Source organism: Panthera uncia, assembly GCF_023721935.1.
Source record: "Panthera uncia isolate 11264 chromosome C1 unlocalized genomic scaffold, Puncia_PCG_1.0 HiC_scaffold_3, whole genome shotgun sequence".
NCBI lineage: Eukaryota > Metazoa > Chordata > Mammalia > Carnivora > Felidae > Panthera > Panthera uncia.
This window is the reverse complement of record NW_026057584.1, coordinates 85,061,195-85,083,892: the sequence shown is the minus strand read 5'-3', so window position 1 is coordinate 85,083,892 and position 22,698 is coordinate 85,061,195. Positions and strand designations below refer to the sequence as shown.

The following is a 22,698-nucleotide window of genomic DNA, read 5'->3' as shown; positions in this document are numbered from 1 at the left end:
AATGTCCTAAAGAAAAATAAAATCTAGATTAAAGGAAAACAAAGAGACACTGAAACAAAATACAATGTGTCATTCTTCACTGGATACTAGATGAGGAAAAAATAGTTATAAAGGACATTATAAGGATAATAGGGAAACTCTGAATATGGATTCCATATAAGACCATAAATTTGAATCAATCTTAAATTTCTTAAGTATACTAATTTTATTACGGTCATGTAGGAGAATAACCTTATTCTTTGGAGACACATACTGAATTATTTACATGTGAAGGGTCATGATGTCTACAACTAATTCTTACATGGTTCAAACAAAAGGCTACTAATAACAATAAATATTCATAATAAGTATATATTTGCATAGACAGATACTTAAAAATGTGTAAAATGTTAACAATTGATTAATCTAAATGAATGGTATATTGTAATTTCATCGACCTAGTCTTCAAAGTTTTATCTAGTTATATACTTATATAATTACAAACTTGAGGGAATATGCATTAAATGGCAGTGAGTAGAAGGCAAAAATACATTTCATAAGTAAAAAAACCCTCTCATCATATATGTATTTCTAATCATAATCCAATTGTTAATTTCCTACATGAGAATTATGCTCAGGATGGCCCATCTGCAGCAAATGTTTAGCCAAGGTGAGCCTTGCACTCTGCTCCTACCATACATCTCTCCTCTCCTTACCCTACTTAGTAGCTAATCCATAATCAAGGAATCCAGATCTAAAGTTGAGCGTTCTAAATAAAGCCTCCCAAATGAAAGAATGTAATACATTCAGAAGTGAGGTGGCAGTGATTTTCGGAATATTAACCATTTGGGTCTGCCCACACCAACACTTCCTTCAGTTTGTTCAGTCATTAACAGGAAAATCATTTCCCTTGTATAACTAATCTTGAAATAGCCCTACTTCTAAATTGTGGAAATTATCTCTGTCAGGAAAACAGAGATTCTGTTTGCTTTTCATTTGTAAAATAGTAGTTAAAGTGGACAACAAGCAATTCGTCAAATATTTGAGTTAGTGACACCCAAAAAGAAGTAACGAATATGCTCACAAAATGCAGGTAAGATTCATAGGCAACTTTTACTTTGTCCCCTTCGACCAATTAAAAAGTAAAGTTAATAATGATACAATGAATGACATCACTCAATCAGCAGTCAACCCCTAGGCTTCCAATGTTCATCTTGCCACAGGTATTACTTAAGCAATAAATCCTAACAAGGTGAGCTTTATCATCCTACACTGTGTCTCCAACAGGAAAGGGCACGAGGTGATAGCAAAAAGCACTAGGAACAAGATAATTCCTGACAGCTGCTGCTTGAGCACAAGTTAAATTGAACAGTTTATCTCAGCATGAAGATGTTATAAGGTTTTATGTTTAATATTTTTAAATTAACATAAAAACCAGAGAAAGCAGTTGTGCAATCTCTTGCAAACATGACATACTACAATCACTGTATAAGCTGGATTAGGATTTATTACCATGCTACTACAGAATTAAGCTGTTTTTAGACCACCAAAGAGCTTTAAATTGCAACTTTTGTCTCTGTAAGAGAAACCTATATTTAAAATGTCTGCTAAATTCAAATTAACGGCTACATCATTAGCTTATACCATCTCACCAAAAGTATAAGTAAGCTGCTATTATAATCCTCTAACCAAAATGGCTCCGTGCTGCAAGCACATCAACACCATTCTATGTATTTGGGATTGTATCCATATACATGTTTCGATTGTTTCCAATGCACATTACATGTACAATCTGAGTCATATTTGCTTAAGGAATCCAAAATAATTCAACTTAATGAAATTCAAGGTTAGAGGTTTTATGTTTTCTGACTCAGTTTGAATAAACCAGTTATTTGCCTTTTACTGTATTCTCTTAATACGTAAAAAGAGATGCTGAAATACACCTAAGCCCTATAGGAGTGCGATGGCTATTTATCAAAATGGATACTTTTATATCTTCAATGGTATGGAAGGGCGGCAAAATGAGAAAAGAAGACAGGCATTCAAGATTCCAACCACCACCACATGCATTCTAGTAATAATACTTCATGAACCAGGATATCGCAATCTTTCTCCATGGAATCTTTTCAATGGCCCCTTCTATCCTCCCAAACCATTTAGCACATTTATCACATGATGGGATATACTACACAATTTAACACAGGTACAGATACCAGTAATTATGTAATTCCTTGCAGGGCTTCAGGAAGCCTTTGACAAAGGAGTAAATCCCATTCGTCCAGTTGTGTCTCTTGCTCAGCACGTAAATTCCTTGTCTAGATTTACCTTGCTTAGCCTCATTGCCAAACTTTGTTCTTTTGTTGTTTATCTTGATTCCTGTTCCTTGATAAAGACTCTCTAGGACTGTGATATAGTGTGTTCTGTGATGATGGCAATGGCTTCTATCTGTAGTGTCCGATATAGTAGCAACTAGCTACATATGGCTACGGAGCACTCGAAATGTAGCTACTGCAACTGAGGAACGCAATTTTAAGTTGACTTTAACTTGCTTCATTTAAGCTTGTTATGTTCAATATTATTTCTGAAACGTATGATTTTTCACAGATTTCATGACACAGTGGGTCAGAATACCTACAACCAGGACATGACTCTTATGCTCACATATTTCTAAAGCTTAAACATCTTCTTGTATAATCTCTTGTATTTCTATGACAACTGTTTGTGTATTTCATGAGATGTCTTATTACTTTTTAATATCAGGAAACTTTACACTGACTACTGTATGGAAAACAGACTGCAAGGAATCACTTCGAAGATGGGAGAACAGTAGGGGGAATAGAAAAGAAGTGAGAAGGGGCCTGTATCAGGATTTGCTGATGAAGCGGGTGTAAGAATTGAAAGAGAGGAGAGCTTTCATTTCCTTCACTTTGTCACTTCCAAAGCGTAGTGATAGTGTTTTAATACAATAGGAGCTTAATAACACATACATGCATAAATGAAAATTATTCCCAAACCCTTCAAAAGTCTTTGGCTTAAATATATATTTCTTTAATTTGTAAAACCTGTGTAGAATGATAACCGAGTTCTAATATTCATTAATCGTTGATATGCAAAATTCATTTCAACACACTATGCTTTAGTTGTCAGCTACTTCATCTTAATTAGACCGTTTCTACTGCACGTTTAAATGCTATGGATTTTCAAAAACCTTCAAGAACATGCATAGCAAGATGTTTCCATTTGCTAAAACAATTAGAAATAAATACAAGATAGAAGTCTTATCTAAAGGAAAAGTACATGTAGTCATTTAAGTTCTTGTGAGGGGTAAGTTACAGGCTGTTAGAGTATCCCGTTTCCCAAAAGCTGTCCCATAGGACAGCATGAAGGAATCAGTCGGTTTTGCTTTCCCCCCCCCACCGTGTAATGTTCCTTTCCTGTGCTTATCATGACGGCCAAGGGAACACTGTGCAAAGAACACTTGTCCAGAAGGCAGGGAATCAAAGTCCATAGGTGGGACATGCCACTGAACAATACCCCCAATACCCCCAAGTGGTTTCTTAATACCTAGCCACTCCACAGTCATCAGCACTCTGACCTGCCTTACAGTCACCTAAGGAGGAGACAGATTGTATACATACATGAGGGTTTTTTTTAGCTAAAGGTGCCACTTAAATTCAGTGTCCCTTAAATTACTCAAGCTACCTCTCCAGTCTTTTAATTCTTGGTATCATGTCTAATTCATAAAAGATACCCAGTAATTATGTTGACAACAAGAAAGGAAGAAACAGCAAGGGTGGGTGGGTCTACTATTGAAAATATTATAAATAAATTGGAATTTTTACTGTGTACACAAATATTTTAGGAATATTGAGAATCTATTAAGAGTATTCTTGTAAGACACAAGGGAATCTGAGCCACTCACAACATTTATATCTGTTTTAGACAATCTATCAATTAGTCAACAAACCAGAACACTGTTAAAGTCTCGACAAACTAATAAGTACAATATAGGTAGTATTCCTGTTCCAAAAGAGCTGACACTAACACTGGCAAAATAAGCCATAAACAGGAAACGTTAAATAACAACAAAAAAGATAAGTAACAGCTCTGTTCTGTGTAAGAAATGTCAGAAAGCACTGAAAGACTGATTGTGAACGAAGGGAGAGGCACTAAGGGCTGAGTTCAGAGGAGGAAGTGAAAACAAAGAGCAGTGGAAGACCAGGAAGGATAAAGTTTATTGAGGGTATTGAGGGAGGCACGGGTCCTGAGATCTTGGCTCTGGAAGTATCAGGGCTAGCTATTTGAGTTCAGCCCGAGAAGAGGGACAGTTGCTTAAAGTTTAGGGTTTGAAAAAAAGTGAGTAGTCAAATAAAAGGAAAAGTGGTCTTCCATCAGACCTAGAGGCACCCACGTGTAGCATAAGAAGTTTGCCAAGTCCACCCCATCTGTTAACAATATGAGGATCCACTGTACCCTTATAATTATATTAACAATGTTTTATTTCTTCTTATTATCCTTGAGTTGTAAATGCTCGTTGGCTGAGAAAAATGATAGTAAAATGAGAGGATAAGGAATCAAAGTTTCACCATCACTACCACTCTCCAAATAAGGGAGGTTGTTCTATCTATATCCAAAGATAAAATCAATTTGTTTAAAACATGGCTCTCCAACAGCCATGTGATCATATTCTAAAGGAAGACAAGGAACCACATATTATGCAGGGTTTTACATATACTGGCTAATTTAATCATCATCCTAAGAGATTTGTCTTACTATTTCCATTTTACTGATTAGGAAATTAAAGGATGAGAAGTATTGTTAAAAGCTAAGGCAACAGTGGTTACTAGGGGGCAAAGATGAGTTTCAAATCCAAGTTGAGCTGGACCCAAAGCCTCTATGTTTTTCAGTTATTCCACACTGATTTTGAATCGTCTAGGATTAGAATGTGACTCAATGGTTCTCAGTACTTCTCATTATTGTCTGTGTTTGAGCAATACAAGAACACAAATGGTATAAAGAACTGTACTAACCTGAATAGCTTCATTTCATTTCTTCATTCATCACATATTTCCTGAGTGATTATACTGTTAGACAAACTGTGGAAAGCTAATGACCATCAGTGAAGGATCTCCCGAAGAGATGCAATCAAGGTGGCCACCCTACGTCACACAAAGGAGTCAGCCTACTAAAATAACAAGTATTTGTTAGGCACTGGGACAGACAGAAGCAGCTGGTATCAAAAGCAATGAAGATAACAGAAATATCTGATTTGGTTACTGGAGGGACAGGCTAAGGGTAACTCTAAAGCTGCTAGCTTGTGCAGATCGATAGTGGTGACATTCCTTAACACAAGAGGAGAAACAATTCAGTGGCTGGAATAGAGAAGAAATGAAGGGATGGTTTCTACAACTGTGGAATATAAGTAGAGTGTCCAGTAGGTAACTAAAGATAACAAATAATAATGAAAGAAATTGCATTGCAGATTTAATTAAATGAAAGCACTTGGTCACCAACTGTGTCTGTTAAAAATGTGGGCTCTTGGTTTGTTACACAATTTTACATATCTGTTCTACGTGTTTTTCTAATATTTCATATGTTATCTTGTTTTCTCCCATTGAAGTATATATTCCTTGATAAGATAAATTAGATCCGCTGTTCTTTTCTTTAGTACCCTATAGTTTCCCTAACATGAGACTTACCACTCTGGGTTTTAAGTTTTCTCAGGACATGCCCTATATTTTCCTTGTTCCTTATCCTATCAGGTGCTCAAAAAACATTTTCAAAAAAGTGACTAAATAAATACATTAATTAATAAATGAATCAGCCATTTATGACCTCAATGACACTGAGAAAACCAAACTGGTTGATTCTCTCCATATAGTCAAGTGTTCAATATGATATTTACTCCTACCATTAAAAAAACAAGTTGGAAAGTATGTCATGTCCCCAAAAGAAAGAACTTACCTTCTTACTTGAGCACCCAACACAATTCTAGCACCCAACACATTATTTGATGTCATTTTTGATTGAGCCCATTCCTATTCTTTGGGTCCCTAATAATATGTCAGGCACTGTTCTCTGCTTCACCATCCTAATATATCAAGAACCCACGATACAATCCAAAGGAAAGGAACTCTTGGGGAAAGGCAGGTGTCAGCCTGGTACAAAGATCAGGAATGTATGATAGGACGATAAAAATTTCTGTCTTCTTCAGGGATTCATGATCATCGGCCTTGAAGAAGAAGTAAGTCAATTAACATGCAAAGCACATCTAACTTGCTGAGTGCGCTGGGAACACTTCATATGGTGTTTTATCTCCATAAACTAATATAATTAGTATGTGAAATATTTATAATTCACCTCATGATTAATCTATCGTAGACTATTCCTTAACAGCAGCATATCATTTTATATTGGGATGTTCTTTGCCCTTTAGTTCATGCAACTCATGAGTCCCTGGAGTTCATTTCCAAATATTATGAAGTTGGAAGAACAGAGACCCAAGGTAATGGATTTAGGTCCTATCATTTCTCTAACCTACGCATGTTGTCTAAGATTACACACATACAAGGACACACTGACCAGTCAAGCCAGAAGGACTACTACTCAAATAGGTACATAAAGCTCAGTTCAGGCACACATCTGAGGAACAAACAACAGGCAAGCACAGAGTGGCTTTCAGAGATTACCATCATTTAGGCTAGAATATTATGACACAGTAATAGTTAAAGCAATCATAAAAACAATAATAATATCTGCCTCCCAGAACATCAAGTAAAATACTCCCGACAACCATGGAAAGTAAGGTATTTTGTACTCAAATAACGAATAAGCTAACAAGGAAAAATATGGTAACTTGCTATTTTTACTGAGTCACATCGATGGCTAAAATTAACAAGCACAAAATAAAGTGTCTCCTAAATATTCGGTTTTTCTATAATCAGTCATAAGACCTAAATTTTTTGGTGCTTATGAGTATTTGTTTTAACTGTGCTTCCCAGAATCCTATATTCTATTGAGCTGTTCTGTCATTTGATTTGTGACATTTTGTTGTTATGCTTCTCATAGAGATTATCTGTGTGTTTTGATTATTTCTCCTATGTTTGTTTTGGCAAGTCCAAGACAGTTCTTTGAAATCTTCCCTGAATTTGGTGCTTAATATGCCATTTAAAGAAATACCTCCCCACAAATAATTTAGTTAGTATCCCCAATGTTTTGCTATTTTACACATCACTTTAATTATAAGGGTACCATTAGATAACTAATTACAAAAGTCAAAGCCAGCAGAATATACTGCACACAGTAGGCACTCAAAAAGTATCTGAGAGGGGTGCCTGCATGGCTCAGTTGGTTCAGTGTCCGACTTCAGCTCGGGTCACGATCTCACAGGTTGTGAGTTTGAGCCCCGCATTGGGCTCTGTGCCTTCAGCTTGGAGCCTGAAGCCCGCTTTGGATTCTGTGTCTCCCTCTCTCTCTGATCCTCCCTCGCTCACGCTCTGTCTCTCACTTTCTCAAAAATAAATAAAACATTAAAAAAAAATATCTGGGAGAGTGAAATATTAAATAATATAGTCCATCTGTAATAGAAAAAGAATCTGAAGGTGGGAGTCACTGTGTCCGGGTCTTTCATACCTTTCTTTTATTCATTTATTTTTTTTTAAGATGAGAATTTTTATAAACATTGATTTGTTATCCCTGTGTTTCTCATGAAACCAACAATGTAAAAATTCTAAGAACGTGATTCTCACCAGAGGAAAACATTTGAAAGCTGTATTTTTAAAAATTAAGACTTCCTATTTTAATTTTTTTAATGTTTATTTATTTTTGGCAGAGAGAGAGAGAGAGAGAGAGAGAGAGAGAGACAAAGCATGAATGGGAGGGGCAGAGAGAGAGAGAGGGAGACACAGAATTCGAAGCAGGCTCCAGGCTCCGAGCTGTCAGCACAGAGCTAGACACGGGGCTTGAACTCATGAGCTGTGATATCATGACCTGAGCGGAAGTCGGATGCTCAACCGACTGAGCCACCCAGGTGCCCCAAAACTTCCTATTTTAATAGAGTAAAGTGAAAATTTAAATATCTTCTACATGGCTGGGACACCTGGTGCCTCAGTCAGTTGAGCATCCAACTCTTGGTTTCCGCTCAGTTCATGATTTCGTGGTTGCAGGATTGAGCCCTACATCATGGTCCACACTGAGTGTGGAGCCTGCTTAGGATTTTCTTTCTCCCTCTCTCTCTGCCCCTCTCTGCTCTCTCTCTCTCTCTCTCTCAAAATAAATAAATAAGCATTTAAAAAAATAAAAATCTTCTACATGGCTAAGTTTCACAAATAACATTTTTTAACATGCTTCCCTTGATCACAACTTAAATAAATTGCCCCCCCCCTTTTTTTTAAAGTAAGTAACATAGACATAGGTACGGGAGGAAAAAACAGATGAAAAGTACAAAATGCTATATAAACAATATCATTAAGATGATCTAAAAAGGAAGCCCTGAGGTCATTCAACACAACCTACTGGCATAATAACTTTCTAAGATATCTTTTTCTTGGTCTCACCTATGACTCTACATTCTCCATGGGACTCACTAAATACAATAGCTCATAAAATGCCCCAGGCCACACTTGCTTACCAGGTGACTGAGGAGCACGACTGAGGTTACCTGCCCTGGATTAGCCAGTCAGAGGCAAAGCTGGGACCAGTAGAGAGTCTGTGATAAAAAAGGATGTCAGTCACAGGTGCTGCTTGTGAGCCTGCTTCCTAATTCCAATGGTGGGAGCAGCTTCAAGTTAGATGTTGGGATTAAAATAGTCTCTATTTGGGGTGTCTGGGTGGTCTAGTCAGTTAAGCATCAGACTCTTTTCTGTTTTTTAATGTTCCTTTATTTTTGAGAGACAGAGAGAGAGAAAGAGACAGAGCACAAGCAGGAGAAGGGCAGACAGAGACGTGGACACAGATTCCGAAGCAGGCTCCAGACTCTGAGCTGTCAGCACAAAGCCCGACGTGAGGCTTGAACTCATGAACTGTGAGATCATGACCTGAGCTGAAGCTGGATGGTTAACCTATGGAGCCACCCAGGCACCCCAAGCAGGGGACTCCTGATTTCCACTCAGGTCACAATCTCACAGTTTGTGACATGGAGCTGTGTTGACAGCACTGAGCCTGCTGGGGAGTCTCTCTTTCCCCTCTCTCTCTGCCCCTCCCCCACTCTCATGTGTGCTTGCTCTCAAAATAAATAAATACACTTAAAAATAAAATAAAATAAAATAAAATAAAATAAAATAAAATAAAATAAAATGTTTTCCATTTAATGGGAAAACAAAAGCCCATTCATTGAGGCAAAAAATTAGAAAACCCAGCTTTGACCATGTTCCTCCTTTTCTCTCCATATAATACAGAGGAAAGTGCTTGAACCTGGGTATAAATATGCACTAGAGCCTCCCAACAGATATCTGAGTCTCAATGTTATTTGAATTTTCCGTTGCCTGTGTCTGAGGGTCACATACCACAGGTCATTAAAAGCCATCCAAAGTCTCCTTCCACCATGTAAAACATTTTCACGTAAGGCACAGCATGGATGCATCCCTTGTGAGTCAGTCCTTTCCTTTCTTCCCTTTTGTATTTGCATATAGCAGTGGTCTGGGAATATCTGGAAATACACAGAATGCCATGCGGGAAGCAAGAAAGCAACCTCAGACCTGGCCTGAGAAAGTCAGAAAGGCTTTAAAGGAGATAGCACTTGAGATGTGCATTAAAAGATGAAGAAAATTTCCAGTTCAGTTATGTGGGAAGGGCAAGGATTGGAAAAGGAGGAAGATTGAGTTTCCATTAATAATGCAGAGGAAAAGCAAGTACCTGGGACTATAAATATCTGCATTCTACTTAATTAAGCAAATATTCAGCATATTTATATTATATGAAATATGTATTTGAAATACATAAATATATATTTATATAAAGTAGGTAAGGCATAATAAGACAGATTTGACATCCTGCTCCTCATTTTTGCATTTTGGCAATGGAGATATAAACAAAGGGCTGAATTTATACGAGAGTTAATATTTGATAGTTTAAGTAACTTTGTTTTAATCTCCAAACTCATATATACTGCTATTACTGCTCATAATTAGTGATGCCAACTGAGTACAAATGAGGTTCGTAATAAACCGCTCCTTTACTAAGTACCCAAAGTTGAATGGGACATTCTAACAACTTTTTTATAACAACTCCTTGTCTTAAAAAACACTTTCAAAGAAATGTTAGTATTTTGCCACTCCATAGGATTCAGTAACAAGGCGAGATTCTCCCAAGAATATTCCAACAGTCCTTGAAAAACTAAGACTGTCACAAAACCTGAGCATCTGGCAACTCTGCCACCATGAAGTATCCATATGGAAGAGACCAAAATGTGTCAAAGTACCCAAAACGATTTTGGAGAGTGTAGAAGATAGAATAAATAATTCAGTATCGTCAACACTTTCAACAGCAGGTAGTGGATATGCTACCTGCTTCTATAATGTGCCAGAATGTAACATAAGTGTGTGAGGCTGTGTGTGTATGTGTGTGCGAGAGAAAGGCAGAGAGAATATGAGTACACATGAGGCGAAAAACTATTTTTATACAGAAATATTCCTTAGGTGGTTCTCTTTGTAAGGACATCGGATCTCTGTAAGTATAGGTTTATAGATATACAGAAGAAAAAAACAGAGTCAATGAAAATTTATTTTTAAGATAAACATAGCAACAAATATATTACTTCAGAGTCAATGAAAAAAAAACTGCATTAACTTAACATTATGGTTGAAATTGTATGTGCAAAAAAACTCAGAAAATCCAAAATTATGGTTCCCTCAGCAACCATAACTGTGTCCTCATGCATATATGAGTATTTTGCATTACTGTAATGATGATACATTTCAGCCTTAATATCAGTTTATGCAATGTGACTGAATTAGGATTCTTTGGGGAACTGTAACTTTGAATTTCTGGACTTTTGTGAATGTAAAATCTTAACCATAAAGTTACACTAATATAGGGTGTGGTTTTGCATTTTATTTTCTGACATTTAAAAAAACAATTAAGAGTGAATGGTTGACAACATTAAACTAGCAAACGATTGGCTAATTTGTAATAATACAAATCAGAGTCTAATTGCTTAAAATAGGGATGTACAAACTACAAACAAAAAGAAATGTCCTTCTGAAGATTAATCAAGGACAAGAACAGGCGAGACATTTTTCCAGGAGTGAGTAAATTTACTTTTTCTATAAAATGTTAGTTTCTGATTAAAAGGTATTTTCATTCAACTATATTTCAACAGGAATATAAATACCAATGGCTGAAATAATTCTCTGACTACATATTCCTGCATCTTACCAAGAAAAAATATAGTATTAAAATGGTATCCCATATTTTCAAGAGTAAAGCTGGTTGAAAGCCACTTTTTCTTCTTGTAGGTGTAACATGGCAGGACATAACCTATAAGATGAAATTGTATAACTGTCACTAACTACTTTTTGATCCTGGAGCTGAGGCTGTTTCAAAATATGGTTCACAAAGAAACGGATACACAATGAACAAGTCAAGTTTAAGAATGAGACAACTGTTTTACACAATTACTTAGTACTATACAGCCACGGAGTAGTTGCGAGATGGAGGTAAAGAGCAGGGGCATAGTGGGTTCAGGAGAGACGAGTCACAAGCACCTTTGTTTAGGGGAAAATTACAAACACGTCCGTGAGGTGCCATTTTCAACTGGCTTCACAGAACTGATCAGTAGTTCACTTCAACAAAGTGAACACATTGTACAGGAACCCGTGGAAAGACCCAGAAGCAAAAGGGGCCAACACCCTTTTGGAGAACAAAGAGTTTCGCTGAACAGGAGGTTCAGAAAGGAGAGGCTGTAAATGCAGATTACATACACACTGTAGAGGACGTTGACAGCAAGGATGACAAGTCTTAACTGCAATGTACCAGCAGTAGGAGGACACTGAAGTTTCTTTCATAAGCAAGGAGGCTATGCTTTTTGGGAGAAGAAAAACAGAAAGCAAAAATGATAAAACAAAACCAAAAAAATAAACAAGACCCCACAGAAGACATAGCAGAAGTAAAGACTGAAGACAGGGGACTAGTTATGAAACTAGTATAATCATCCAGACATGTTGCAGCAAAGGCCTGAAAAAATGTGATAACAGTAAGACTTAAGTGGAGGAGAAAAGGATTAGGAGATGCTTGGGAGATTCTGAGATACAGTGACTGCTGGAACAATTGTGCCACTGATAAAAATATAAAACAAGGGCTGTGTCTGATGTGCAGACAAGAAAAGGCTGAGTGATAATTAGACACTCTTAAGTGTGGGGCACCTGGGTAGCTCCGTCTGACTTCAGCTCAGGTTATGATCTGGTGGTTTGTGAGTTCGAGCCCCACGTCGAGCTCTGTGCTGACAGCTCAGAGCCTGGAGCCTGCTTCGGATTCTGTGTCTCCCCGTCTCTCGGCCCCTCCCCTACTCATGCTCTGTCTCTGTCTCTCAATAATAAATAAATGTTAAAAAAATTTACAAAAAGAAACTCTTAAGTGTAAGATATCAGGTTCCATAGAAACAAGCATTTCCTTCAATAAAAAGTTAGAAATACAGTCTTGAAGATGCCAATCACAGTAATAAAAACAATTCTATTATTTTATACCTGTGTAATTTATAAACTCATAAACTCATAACTCCCCCCCCCTTAATCCTTCTGGGGTTGGGAAGGCAATGGCATCAGTTGTACAAATAAGAAAACTGAGGGTCAGCCAGGTGACTCCCCAAACCTCACACAGGTATGACATGGCAAAGTTAGGCTGTAGACACAGATTTTAAAATCTTTGATACAAAAGTTATTTTGAAACTATAAATAAGATCACCCAAAAAATGTGAGGGCAAAAAACAACTGAGTTGTGTACAGACCCACAGGGAAAAAAGAAGACTGCAGAGCAGTAATTATTCAATAGCCCAAGAGATGACCCAGGTGCCTAGGACAGTGCTACAGGCCTAGCACTCAACACGTACTCAATGTACCTGTCTCATCAACAGCAAACTGGGAGACAGCACTCACAGGGTCCTTGTATCTGCAGCAGATGATGGATTAATTCTCAAACTTTCCTAAAGCAATCACTTTTCCCAACGAAATTCTTACACAAAATTCCTACACGTAAAATACATAAAAAACACTATTGAGTAAATCAGGAGTAGGTGGTCTGGAACTTCACCTAACTTGAACTCTTTTCCTTCTCTTCACAACCCTTTCTTTGTACATCTATTATGTAGCTACCCCTAAGACAAACCCATGCAACCCGGAAAAAATACTGGAAATCCTTTAAATTGGTCATAAGGGTGATATAATTTGGGACCTCTGAGTTTGGTATGGAAGAACGGTAGAGAACACTTGGTCTGAACAAATCAAACTAAAATCAACCCCTGCCTGTCTAGACTTGATTTTTAACTAGACTTTCCATTACCATGTTCTTCCACTAGCTGGGGTCTTTCATTAATTCTTTCACGGATATCTCCAGGGCCAACGACTTTCTTCAATTACGACCCACATCGTAATTGGACATCACAAGTGGGACAACCCACTTGGACATCACAATTGTATACCATGGAAATGGCACATTTAATGACTCAATTGCCTGCAGCTTTCTTGCTCCAATAACTGTCACAGAATCTCCCCACTTGCTGCATCTTGTAACTGGCCATGCCACATGACTGCACATATAAGTCAGAGAGAATGAGAATGGCATAATATCCGGAGGTTGAAATTACAGAAGTGAATGCCAGATTTGCTATCTTAGAAGAAAGCAGTTGTATATTCTAATCATGGTACTGATACCATGTGTGACAAAGAAGGGAAGGATCTGAATGTTCCTAGAGTTGGAAAAAAGTGCAAGGATTATTGAGCCCCTTTTAACAGCAGACTTGTGCTGTTGTTCCATTTTTATATAAACTGTAAATGAAAAATTCAGTCCAATTGGAGAGTAAAAACAGTAATCATTATAAAAAACATCCAGCCCAACCAAGTAGCAAAAACAGTAATCATTATAAGATTTTATTATGGCAGTACCTTTATACAAATATGAAGTAATATATAAAGAAAATCACAGGCTGATTCTTGGATAATTTATTCAAGGAGTAAGTTATGAAAATTCATCAATAAGTAGAATAAATGAGGCAACTCAAAGACAGCTCACCATAGATTCTATTTATGCAACTCCAATTTTAATTTAGTCTGTATTGATGGACTCTTTTATTTCATGTGTTACAGTCATGTTAAACTAGACACAACATGCACTGCGTCTACAGCCTACACAGTACAAAGATGTCTGGACGTGACTTTTGCTTCAAGTGATAAACAGTTCAGTTGTAAAAAGGATTTAAGAAATTTAACAGAAATCAGTGAATAAATTGTTTAAGAAGTAACCACATGCGTTAAAATTTTCCTTTTACTCTCTTGCAATCTATCATTTGTCCTTGGGAAAAATCATGCTGCCATTGTCCTGGGTAGTCTCAGGCCTCTGCAAAAAAGACCACAAGGTAAGAGAAGAGGGATGGGTAGAGGCCTGGGACCAGGACAGAGTACACACCACAGGAGGAGAGCCACAGATTGCACCTGCCATCAAAGACACAGCGACACAAAGGAAATAACTCCAAGGGGCGTAACTTGGGCAACACATAGGTTGATTCAATGGATAAGGAAGAAGAGTAAGGGAGAAGTCTCATTCAGAAGTCAGGAAGTAACCCTGGAAAATCTTATACAGGTGTCAGACGCCAAATATGATTAGGAATACTCAAGGGAGAAAACTGGCAGGAACTAAGAGAGGGGTAACAACTCAGAAGGGGCCTACAGCCTGAGGAGGAATCATGCAGGGTTGGAGGGAGACTATGGACAGGAAACCTGGCCACTTCAGCTAATACTGGCAATCAAAGGATGAGAAGAGATGACCAGAGAGCAGGAAAGTGAGGGCCTGGGGCTGATCCTACGGCAACTAGCACTAGAGGGACCCATGGGTGGAGGGTCAACTGAGAGAAGGCAGGAATCTAAACATCTGTGCATGTGAATCCAGTGTCTGGGATGGATAAAGCCAACTCTAAGTCACATTATTCAGTGTATCTGTGGCTAAAGATGTGCTCCGTGATGGAGGTTAAGAACGGCTCCAGTACTGTGCAAGACTGAGCCCGCAAGCTCAGGGGCATTCGTGGGCCTGACCGTGACTTGGCTAAGGAAAGCCAAGGCTTGAACAGAGATAAGGGTTAAGAGAACAAGAGAAAAGAGAATAACACAAAAATGTTTCTGAATTATAATATGTGAACTTGGTAAAAACTACAAAGCAAACCCAGAATATGAAAAGGTAGATTTATCTGAAAGACAAATGAGTACTCTATTTACTTTTACCAAAAAAAAAAAAAAAAAAAAAGAAAGAAAAGAAAAAAAGAATCTTCAATAATATTAAGAATAGAATTAAAGCTTCTTAAAGTACAAAGTTATAAGTATACTATTATTACAATAATGTAAGACTAGATACACAGGAGAAGACTATGAGAAAGACTATAAGGTATAATAGCTGCCAGGTTTATGGATTTTCATATTTTATCTCCAAACGTTCTACCATGTGATTATACATTACTTTTATAATTAAAAAAATGAAAATATTCATAATAAAACTTTTAATAGCAAGCACGCCTAGTACCTTTGAATTATTTGACTAAAATAATTTCTGCTTACAATACATTTCCTGGGTAAAGAGCAAAGTATTTACATATATATACTGTTGCACACTGAAGTCCTTTTGAAAACTCAAAAATTAATAATCCTTACACATAATTTGTATATCACTATAAGGTAAAGTTAACCTAAAGAAACAATTTAAAATTTTCATTTTAAAACATTTTCTTTATTTTTAGATATAGGAAATATGTTCTAATGTCACCTTTATACAGCACTAGGGGAAAATTAAATTAAAAAAATCATTGTAGTGTGTTGTGATGCAAATTATTTAGGAAAAGTGCTAGAGACTGCACTTTTTTAAGTTTATTTATTTTGAGAGAGAGGGGAAGAGAATGAGAATGAGTGGGGGAAGGGTAGAAAGGGAGGGAGAGAGAACCCCAAGTAGGCTCAGCGGCGCTCAGTGCAGGGCCTGACATGGGGCTCAATCTCACGAACTGTGAGATCATGACCTGAGCTGAAATCAAGAGTCAGATGCTTAACGGACTAACCCACCTGGGCACCCCAAGACTGCATGTTTTTAAGGGGCAAGAATCTTGTCATCTCCATGTTTTATACAATTCCACAATGCATAGATACCCTGTTTACCTGTTACATTCACTAACATTTAAACAAGGATTGTGATAAAGAACATGGATTCTGAAAGGAGCCTACCTGGGAGTACCACTGACTCTTAAGGCAGACTACCCAGGTCTACCACAGAATCTGAGGGCACGCCACACGGATCTCCCATGGAACCTGAGGGCACGCCACCTGCTCCACCAACTACTGGCTAAGTGATCTTGGGAAAGTTTACTTACCTTCTGTTTGCCTCAGTTTCCTTATGGGGTAAATGGGGCTAATCACAGTACTCTTCTAATAGGGTGGTGTGAGGCTATGTGAGGTATTTTTGACTTAATGCTTTGCACACTGTAAGCACTCTAAAACCAATGGAGACTACTTGCCATTATTACTGATCAATTCTGTTTTTGGAATAAAATCCCAATTAAATGAGGAGTCAAAGTTCAAAATACTGCACTATTGGTAAGTTTCCTTATTCATCACTCCGTGGTTATTATACTCTTATTTTTGTTTTCATCATACAAGATGTCACTCACCAAAATTATTACTGGAAAACTCTCCTCACAAATGAACAGCATTGGACTTAATTACTCTTGATCTTTAGGCAATAATCATGTTCTGGGGCCACTGTAGTTAAGTAAGCCCTAGGCTTCCTAGAATCTAGTGAAAGAACATTTTGTCAGTCTTCCTTCCTTCCAAACACAGTGTGTGAGAATCCAATTTGGTTAAATTTTGGATTGCTGGCAATTGTAAACTCATCTGGGAGTAATTTTTCTCCCTGGATGACTTGAGCTTGAGCTGGGAGAGGAAAAATTAAATTCTTTTTATTGCCAAAATCATTATATGGCCTGCCTTTGAAGTCTTTTGCAAGGAATACAGTGTCCTGTGTCCACTAGCCACCCAATTCTCAGAACTCCAAGTAAATGGTCTATCGATTCAGTTCAAATGACATTTTGATATGCTACTTTGATGCTAAGATTAATTTGGGGGGGGTGGGGAACAGGTAACATTTTTAAAAGATTCTGATTAGGTTCATACTTCAGTTTTTGAAGATGTTTCAGGTCAGATCAAAGTTAAGCAAATTAAACAAGGTTAAGAAGAGTTCATTTCACATTTTAGTTTGTGGTAGTTTGCTCAGTATACACTTAGCACATTCATATTGATTATGACCATGATGCTGATACTAAAGAGAATACCTATTCTTAGAATTTCGGAACTACTTATTATGCTAATGGCTCCCAGATTTGGGTTTCAAACCTAGACTTCTCACTCAGCCTTCAGATACTCAACTGTCTGTTGGAAATCACGTGGACAGCCCACTGGCACCTAAAGTCAAAAGGTTCAAAACAGAATTCATCACCTAGTCCAATATACATATTCTTCTGCTGTATTTATTATTGCAGCTGAAGGCAGAACCATCCACCAAACCAGAAACCTGAGAGTGATCCCTCCCTTTGAATCACTCTCCCTAAATTTCCATATATAACTTAATGAGTCCTGCCAATTTTATTTTCTGAATATTTCTCACATCTGCCCCTTCAAGTTCATCCTTATTCCCTTTTACCTAGTGAAGCCTGACCTACTACAAAATCCACCTAACTTTCCTCTTCCTAAGCCTGCCTCCCTAACAACTTCATATTCAGCTAGCTGCAGAAGTCATGTATTGAGAATGCAAATCCAGCCAGGTCACTCCCTGTATAAATCGCAAGACCCTTCAATTAGTATATGAAATGTCAACCCACACGGGTCTCCACCCAGATCTACAAGCTCATCTTCTGCCTTGATCTATTTCACAATTATTTACTCACAATTACAAGAGTAATGAAATGACGATGCTTCCTTACATGAACCAGGCTTCCTTTCACCTCCGTGTCTCTGGTTACTGCTATCCAGTTTACATCGTATGCCACTGTCTAATGCTCCCTTCCTCAAAGCAACCTGCTAATTCCTTTGTATCACTTAAGAAGCAATTTTCATCACCCCTTCAAAAAGGTCTCCTAGATCCTTCTACTAACACCCAAACTGTATTGTGTACTCCTCTTGAGTGTTCCTATATCTTTACACTTACCCAACTGGAATATAACTTTTTAAAAAACTATCTGTCAACTAATCAACAAAGATCTTGGAGGTGAGGGTTTATCTTATTCACTGGTCTTCATATCCTCAATTCCTGCCTACTGATAATTATTTTATTAAGCAATGAGTGCGTGTGTGTGTGTGTGTGTGTGTGTGTGTGTAATCTTTGACTCCTTAACTTCGGTCCCATTATCATATATCAAATTTTTTATATGCACAAAATGAATACAAATCAATAAAAGCAAACATACTGCACGGTATTGTGACAGCATTTGCTCGATAAACAGAAAAAGACGAACAAATTTTCCATTATTTCCTCTTCTGTTCAGTTATGTTAACGTCAAACTGGTTTTGTCTTCTATTTTAATAGTGACTCTAACAATCTTCGGACCCCACAGTGGTTTCCAAGTACCCTGTCGTTCTCTTCACCCTATAGGCTGTGCTTGGGCCATGGCAGACTCCTCGTCACTGTCCCAAGCACACATCTATGCCTCCACCTATGCATGAAATATCATCCCCTCCCTCTCTCCTGGAAAACACATATAGGCTATAGGCTGTGCTTGGGCCATGGCAGACTCCTCGTCACTGTCCCAAGCACACATCTATGCCTCCACCTATGCATGAAATATCATCCCCTCCCTCTCTCCTGGAAAACACATACTCCCATAAATGGCATGCCTGTCTTGGGCACTTCAAGTCATTTTGTCTAGTTTTTATTTTCATAAATCTTTGTGCAGATCTCTGGCATAGCGTTCCCTTTGTGTTCAGTGTACTTCCCAGCCTGCACAGTAAGCACCCTTTCCCTTTTCCATGCAAAATGCCTGTGACATAGATGTTCCATAAGGATTAATTTAATGTATTCTAGATAAATTTGTTCGTACTCCTATTCCCATCCATTGGGACTACTGAAAGGATTTGTCTTTAGCCACATGCTCTCCTCCTTAAACAAATATTCCCTATGAAAACTCAATCATCCTTATAGCTTCATGAGTAATCTTCAGAGGCAGATACCCAGCTTTCATATATCACCTGAACTCTAGTCCTCCACGTTCAGCAGCCCACAAAAAATACCTACTTGGAGGCCATGCTATTAATTTAAACTCGGTATACTAATATTGGCCTCATCCATCCCTTATTTCCCCCATCATTCCTTGCCCACCTCACTTCACTCTTTGTGCAAAGAGCATAGTATTATACTAGATCCTGAGGGTAGGGTTGAAGGCATATTTGATTATCCCCTTACTCTTAACTCCTATAATGAAGTATCGCCAAGCTTTGCTAATTTCTACTATAAATAAGATGCTAAGTTTTGCCTCTTCTCCCCCCGTCCAATGCTGTGTTATCAGTTCGGGCCACAAAAATGAAGTACCTTCTTAGATGATTTTCCTGTCTTCAATGCCTTTCTAACATATTGCCTCTATGTTAACCTTACCAAAATACACTTTGACTAATCAATCTGCCAAGCCCTTTGGGAAACTACCTGGCTCTAAAGGAAATGAGAATAAGAGACCAGTTTAGGTTATTATAAAGCATAACATTAGGTAAATGTAATCCTCAAAACCTTCCAAATGAGAGCCTGGTTAATGGGTAGAACTCTGGGTTTCTTGGATTTCAGTCTACTACTTATTTCTTCATTTAAACTGATGGAGTTACTTTCTGAGAAAAGTCTTGGTCCTGCCAGCAGATCCTTCTGCAGCTCAAGGATATAAGCCAGATTTTTACTTTTATAACACAACACCATCTTTGGCAACTACAGAATTAGGAACTGTAGCATATGGATCTTCTTTCAGTCAACACAGAATACCAATACCTCAGACACATGTTAATGACCTAAAGATTATTTGCCCTAATACATACTAAAATATTTATAGATGAAATAATATGACACACAAGATTTACTTCAAAATAATCCAGTGTGGGCGAGGGGAGGATAACGTGGAAAGGGTTCACAGATGACAAAAGATTGATCTTGAGTTGATAATTATTGAAGCTGACTGATGGGAACCTACAGCTTTATGACACTACTACCCCTACATTTCTGTTTGAAATTTTTCCATTGAAGGTTAAAATAAATTTGAAATCAAATGCTGTAAAGCATTATCAGTATTTACCATGGATAATGGAGCTCTGGCTGATAATTTTCTTCTTTATCTCTAAATATTCTTCTTTGTTTTCTAAGATGAAGAAGAATTACTTTAAGAAAATTGTCAAATGCTAACATTTTAAACTATCTTCTCTACATCAATTAAGCCTCTTCTTACCCAACTAATATTTGAAAGGGATATGTTAGTTATTCATTTTTTAGAGTCACCTGAAACTTTATCATTTTATCAAAAGAATCATTAAGCTATGTCCCTATACTATTTTATTCTGGGACTCAGTAGAACTATCTGCGCTAGAAAAAGTATTAGCTTCTTCTTGCTTTTCACTGAGAGATGTTCCATGAATTAATTAATGTAACAGAAAACCGAAACACATTTTTTTAGGAAATGCTGTCAAAAAATATCCATTATTATAGTCAATGCCCCTTATAATAAAGATCTACCTAATGAAGTCCACTTAGAAGTATGGTTTTTAAAATTAGAATCACCTGAGAGATTGAAAAAAAAATCCTGATGCCTAAGCCACACCTAAGACAATTAAATTAGAATCAGAGGCGGTGAGATTTAAGCATCAGTACTTTTTAAAGTTCCTAAGTGATTTTAATGTGCAGCCAAGGATGAGAGATATTGTTTTAAAACTATATAAATCAGTGATATTCTGTTGATTTTTTTTCTTATGGAAATTTTTGAGCACACACAAAACTAACAGTTTAATAAGTCCCATGTAACCAACACACAACTTCAACAGCTATCAATATTTTTGCTAAGGTTGGTTCAACTATTCCTCCCACTTTATTTTTATTTATTTTTTGCTGAAATATTTTAAGGCAAATGTCAGACATACAATCACTTCATCTTTCAGTACTTTGGTATGCAAACATTGTTTCTCATGATTAACTGACTTAATTCCTTTTTATTAGACGACAAGAGGCTTTGATGAGCTTAGATTTTTGTTCAAATGGATTAAGTTTCCTTAAATTAGAATTTCCAAAATAGCTATGTTTCCTGTATTCCTTTGCTATAACTTGGATTTTTATTTTTGCTTTTGTTTTAATGGTTTTTGGTTATATTGTATATGTGCATTTTAATGAAAGCCAGATCTTCTTTGATTGCATGGGTTTTAAACATATCCTCATATTACTGTCCTCTCAAGATTATATACAGTATCTACTCTGCCTATTATATCATGTCAAATCCCTCAGTTTGACTTCATTAACAGTATTTTTCTTCATTATAAAAGTAATATATTTTCATTATAGAATAATTTGAAAAACACAGAAATAGAAAAAGAGAAGAATAAAATCACTTATAATTCTACAACCTATATGTAACAATCTTTTACATTCTGGATATTTAATCCTAGTGTCCTCTTAAACATACAAACACATTTTACAAAATTGAGATGTACGATATGTATCGTTACCATAATACAATTTTTACTTAACGTTTTCATGAGTTTATTCCCAAGTCTTTAAATCTTTAAAAACATGATATTTAAGGGCTGTGGAATTAATATTCCACTATATGTATGTCTCATGATTTACTAAACTAGTCCCTTATTACTGGATAGTTGGATTACTTTCCAGGGATTACATATGATGCTTTGTTGATAATTCTAATCATGCCTTTGTCAAGAACAGTAAAGGGTCTAAGATTTTGCCCTACCTGGAAGTTAACAAGTTAGCCTGCCCCCATTTCCTGGATGCTGGCAGCAGACATGACACCCCTGGGTCAGACAAAGGACTTATTGCTTAGGACACAGTAAGCAGCGTGAGCTTCATTTCACATCGGTTCTCCTTGGCCTCCAAGGAGCATGAGGATAATGTGAAGAGGCCCAGATGGATGATGCACAGGGAGTGGGTTAGCATCACAGCTAAGGAACCCTGAGCTTAGGAAACCCAATCTTCCACAATGAGCTGCAAGCAAAGTTGCCAAACTTTGCTCCATAGGGAGATGTTATTATACTGGTCAATAAATAAACAAGCTATCTGATCAGAAGGGAGATACTATCTCCTCAAAATTATATGCCAATGCTGTTATGCCATACAAACCTCCCTCAAAAAGACAGTCCAGAACAATAAGGCATTTAACTCCTGCTTGCAAGACATACAGAAAGGTGAAGCCCATAAAAAATTGTCTCCCAAATTCCTTAGGACAAATGTTTAGTGTGATTACTGAAATTCCTGATACAATATAGTACCTTCAAATTATCGTCTAAAAAGACTGAA

The 22,698-nt window shown here is 37.2% G+C and overlaps 1 protein-coding gene across 8 annotated transcripts in view; it reads right to left on the bottom strand.

Moving 5' to 3' along the window:
• The window catches only part of GTDC1 (glycosyltransferase like domain containing 1), a 391,227-nt gene that overhangs the window by 201,729 nt on the left and 166,800 nt on the right, over positions 1–22,698 (bottom strand). The gene's annotated exons all lie outside the window — the stretch shown is intronic.